We start from the raw sequence: 5,041 nt of genomic DNA, 5'->3' as shown, positions 1-5,041 counted from the left end.
AGAGATATTTGTATGTCATTTAGTCTTTTTATAGCCCCTTATAAAACAGAAAAAACAATCTCTACACTGTAAAAAAAGTCAGTAAAATATACAGCAAAACACCGTCAAATTCCAACGGTAATGGAGCGTAAAATCAAAAACTTCCTTTTACTGTATTAAATAGATTGAATAACCGTTAATTGTGAGACTGGATAAAACTTTGTTTTTTACTGTAATAAAATGTTGAAATTATAAATATTTTCTGTGAAAACAAATAAATATGCATACATTTTACAATTACATATTGTAATGTTGAAAATGTCTGAAAAACTTAGATTTTACGGTATTATTTGAGTAAAACTACATCTTTTGGGGTTGTGCACATTGGAATTCACAGTATAAAGCTGTAGATTTTTAAGCAAACAAAAACATTCATTTTTACAGAAACAAGATGTTAAAAAATAGGGTCCACCGTAATAATACAACCAGTACATACCATTAAAAAAAAAGCAAATATCAGCAGTGAAAGACAATAAAACTGATAGTATTTTTTTATTTTAAAATTCAGATACTGATATACAGATTAAAAGTTAGGCCTGCAATATATCATTGTTAACCTTCTGATAAAAAAATCAACAGCAAAAGAAGATGTTAAAAATAAAGTTTATGGTTGTGAATAAAATTGATTTCAATAATCTTTTTTAATTATTATTTTAAAACAACTTTATGTTGTTGTGTTTCACGCCATATTATCAGACCACCTTAAGTGGGTCGGCCTTAAATTTTGAATTTGCGTGATCGCTGTTGATTGGTAGCTAAACTGCTGGTAAACTGTGTACAGACGTTTTACGTTCGAATTGCAGAGAAAAAAAATCTGGTAGCAACATTGTGCAGTATGAGCGAACCATTTCACCAAAAAAAGGGGAAGCAAGGTAAGACGTGGCTGCAGCGGTCTGCAGACGTGACTTCTGATCAAATTCGAACCTCCTAAAGAAACAAAGAGCGACGTTACATTGCGGGATGACGTCACCTGAAAATGACCAATAGCGCGGCGCGCTGCTGAGCTGTGTGCCAACCGCTCTTTTTTTCATGCAGGAGACTCAAGTTGGCTTCGCTAACGGACACAGTTTTGAACTCGTATATTAGCGCCATTTATTGCTGCTTGGACCACAGCATCTTCGGAATTTGTAGACATCCTGGCAGCTTACAGTTAGTTCGAGGTGAGGTGAGTACATGCAACTTCAAGTTATCTCTGTTATAAAAATCCACCAGCCCAGCGTTTATAGATAATTTTAGCAGTTCGTTTTTTATGAGTGAGGTTGTGAATTTAGTTAGCATTTGTGAGTTGAGTTAGCATTACTGTTGCGAGGGAAGCATTGCTCTGGATTAGTTTCTGTATATGGCGTGCTTAATTCGCTAGGGAGGAATTACCAAAGTACATGGAGTTATGTTAACGTGTAATTTCTGTGGTAAGGTAGTTCAGTCATCAAGGGGCTACGTGATTCATTGTAAACTGCATCGGAATGAGCCACGTTGTTTCTTTCGGTGTATTGAAGCAGGCTGCAAGCAGACATACACCAGGTATGGCGCGTTTAAGGCTCATTTTTACCGAAGACACTGCCCCCACCCATGTCACTGGTGTGGTGGTGGTTTCTTCGTTTACATGTGCAATGGCGATGTGTGAACGTCAGTGTCAGAACTCTAAAGAGTTAATAGCTCATCTGAAGAGCCATATTGTGGAAGGACACGTGGTCACTTGTCCAGTAAGAGGATGCACAAATACCTTTAGAGTTAAATCATCTTTTACTGCTCACATGTCACGTAAACACAGAGTTTTCAGACAGCAGCATTGGTGATTTATATAGAGAGTCTGCATGTCAATCATCATCTGTTCCAACCACATCAGATGACTTTGTACCCTTGATTTCCGAGCCTGCTGCACAGTCTATTACACATGAAGATAACATGGAAATGCCCCCTGAATTCTGTGATCTTTTTCTGAGAAACGTTTCACTATTCTACTTAAAATTGCAGGGTCAGTTTCTACTGCCTGCTTCAACCATACAGAACATTGTGGAGGAAATGCAGAACATACATGAGTTGGGACAGACATACAGTTTGGGTAAACTTGCATCACTGTTAAAAGATGACACATCATTATCAGAGGAGGACATCAACAAAGTCTGTGAGTCTGTCAAAAGCTATGATCTTTTTTCTGCATGTCATACCGGGCCATTGAGGACAGTGCACTCCAGAGCTCAGATCTTTAAAAAAGCCTTCAACTATGCGGAACCAAAGAAAATATTTTTAGGGAGACATGAAAACAGAAAAGATAGGTTTGCCTATTATGTGCCTTTAAGAGAGACTTTGAGATGTCTGCTAGAGTCTGATCTGTGGCAGAAATCAGAAGAGCCCTCTACTGAGCCTCCTGCTGATGTTCTGTGTGACATAAGTGATAGTAAGCTGTTTTAAATAAAATGATTTTTTTGGTCAAAACCCATTGACTTAATTGATTTCTATCCATTAACATCTTACATGAAGTATGGGTACCAAATGGTTCCACTGAAACACAGTGTGCTGTCACAATAATGGTGCTGTTAGTTTGGTACTTACGAAACACTGTATAAAAGTGTAGTATCAAGCAAGATCAGCTTCATATTTTAAGACCAAAGGTACCACTTGGTGTAAATTGACCTTTATTCACATTCTTTTATCAGACATCTTGGAAATGGGGGGCAGCATAAGGAGTTCCATTACTAAGGTGCTGCCGGACCTGTCTGCCTCAATCCTTGAAATTGTACTGGAGGCACTACAATCATTAGGAGTGGAGACATCTGAGAAACAAACCAGTAAGTATTATGATTTCATTGCACAATAGCCATGAAGGACTTTCTGTTTTTTCTATTATGCTTTGGCCAAGGTCCAAAAAGTACAATTAATCTATTGTTTGTGATATTGTTTTACAGCACCAAATATGGAAATTTCAAGCCAGGCCAGCATATCGTCTCCATCTGTTTTAAGGTTTAAGGGTGGTGGCACAGCTAAGACCCAAGAGTCTCTTTCAAGGTTAGTAAAGTAAACAGATTCAAGAAGATATTTTACACATTTCTTTGTCGTCTGTCTCTAAATCTTATTTTGTCTTTATTATGATTAAAAAGGTTTGTTTTGTTCCTGCCCTTTTCAGACACTGAATTTGAGCAGAAACCATAAGGATACTCAAAGGACCTGTGACTCTCAGGAAATGGTGAGATTTCAGGTCATAATCTTTTTTTTTCCATTAAATTAATTTTCCTTTTTCCCTTTACAATATTGCTGTTTTGTTTTTGTAAACAGCATCAAATGAGAGAGACAGATGAAACAGTTTCAAGACAATGGCAGGAAAAAATGCTGAAGATTGAAACAAACCTTGGCTGGAAATATTTGGTATGTGTTTTACCGTAAATCAAATTGTTGAAAAACATTCAGCTACACTGTAACACAGGGAAACTTGATTTGCACTTATTTTGTTACTTTAATTTCTTGTCTCATTATTTTTGTCAGTTATTATTGTTTATGGTGTATGCCCTTCTTGTTTTCCTTCTGAATGCAGAAGGTATCTAGCCAGTCCACAATGAAAGCTTCGTTGCACCCAATGAGTCTTCTGGCAGAAATGATGGCGGCTGTATTCTTTGGTTTCCCTAAACATCACACCCTGCCTGTTTATACGAGGCTCTTCAATTAAGTCTGCACCCAAAGATTCAATAAGAGGTAAGCAGTGGTATTATTCAAGTTTTGCTAAAGAAAGATGGACAGGAGACACTAATCTTAATCAGCCGAGCTCAGGTTCATGTCCAGGTGAGCAGTTTCATACGCTATAAAATGTAGATTGAATGATAGGTCTCATCACCATGCATTCAGCCATTAACTTCAAGTTCTATGATAAATCAATACGAAACTTAAATACGTTTTCCAACAAATTATGATTGTGATTAGGGCTGCGTTGTCTATGTATAACTTTTACATAAGTAGATTTAAAGTATAACTATTGCCAAAACGCAACCTGGGCTGTTTTTTTTTTTTTTGTTTTTTTTACTGTATCGATTTTGATGTGCTCAAATTTATGCCCCGGCCCCCTAGTATTCCCATTCACTGGCTATTGACCACAAAACAAAATCACGGTCAATCTCAAAAACGGCTTGTTTGTCGTAATTATGCTTTTAGATATATGTTTGTCTCGTTTACAGTAAAAAAAAAAAAAACTGAAAAAAACAGCATTAGAAACTCCACCGAGTCCTTTCCTTCACCAAGGCAGGACCCAGTGACTCATTACTGTTGATAGGTCAGGGGCAGGTAATATTTTGTTTCATGTTTATTCATTCCTCCATGGATTACCAGCCATATATATGGACACATGCTGTATTCTCAAGATCTATGCTGTTTTGTAGGAATAGAGAAAATAATATGTTTAGTCTGTTTTCAAATGGTATGTCAAATTTTCTCATTGTTTATCAGTAATATTCTCTACCTTGGTTGTATATGAGCATCTTTAGATTTTTCTATATTTAGCGGTTGCAAATGTAAAATGTACGGTAAACCATTTATGTTCCTCATATTGTACTGTATTTTTAGCGGTAAAATACCGGCAGCTGTGGTTGCCAGGAATTTACCGTAAAATGTATCTGGTCAAAATAAAATGCTGTAATTTGTTATACAATTTCACTGTGTTTTTTACTATCAAAGGTTTTAATAAGGTTTAACATATTTCTGTTATTTTTACAGTTATTTACAATAATAGGGTCTATCCTATTACTGTTAAATTAACAACAAATTACTGTAAATATTATTATATTATTACTTTTTTTTTACTGCAAATATCCGTAAAAAGCTATGGAAAGTTGCATTTTTTACATTAAATTGCTGTATAATTGACAAATATATTTGGTTTTTTCTATCATGATTTTGGTAAAATAATACGTTGTCTACCTTAAAAATTAGGGTTACAAAACCAGTATACCGTATTGTCTTTTACAGATTCCACATTTTTTACACGGTATATTCCTGGCAACCACAGCTGCCGGTATTT

The 5,041-nt window shown here is 35.9% G+C and overlaps 1 long non-coding RNA gene across 2 annotated transcripts; it reads left to right on the top strand.

Annotated features, from left to right (window-relative positions):
• The first annotated feature begins 783 nt into the window (after positions 1–783).
• Positions 784–4,672, top strand: LOC146710260 (uncharacterized). 2 transcript variants are annotated; one of them, XR_014920578.1, is made up of 6 exons: positions 784–1,204; positions 2,697–2,828; positions 2,946–3,045; positions 3,164–3,223; positions 3,313–3,402; positions 3,569–4,672. It is a non-coding gene; the product is annotated as an uncharacterized LOC146710260 (long non-coding RNA). The 2 variants fall into 2 exon arrangements; XR_014920577.1 differs by lacking the exon at positions 784–1,204 and having other exon boundaries at positions 1,490–2,828.
• The last annotated feature ends 369 nt before the right edge of the window (positions 4,673–5,041 follow it).

The sequence above is a fragment of the Copadichromis virginalis genome, linkage group LG5 (assembly GCF_057382275.1).
Source record: "Copadichromis virginalis isolate Kocher_CV1m ecotype Utaka linkage group LG5, C_Virginalis_male_GT1.1, whole genome shotgun sequence".
Classification (NCBI taxonomy): Eukaryota; Metazoa; Chordata; class Actinopteri; order Cichliformes; family Cichlidae; genus Copadichromis; species Copadichromis virginalis.
This window is presented reverse-complemented; position numbering and strand designations above follow the sequence as displayed.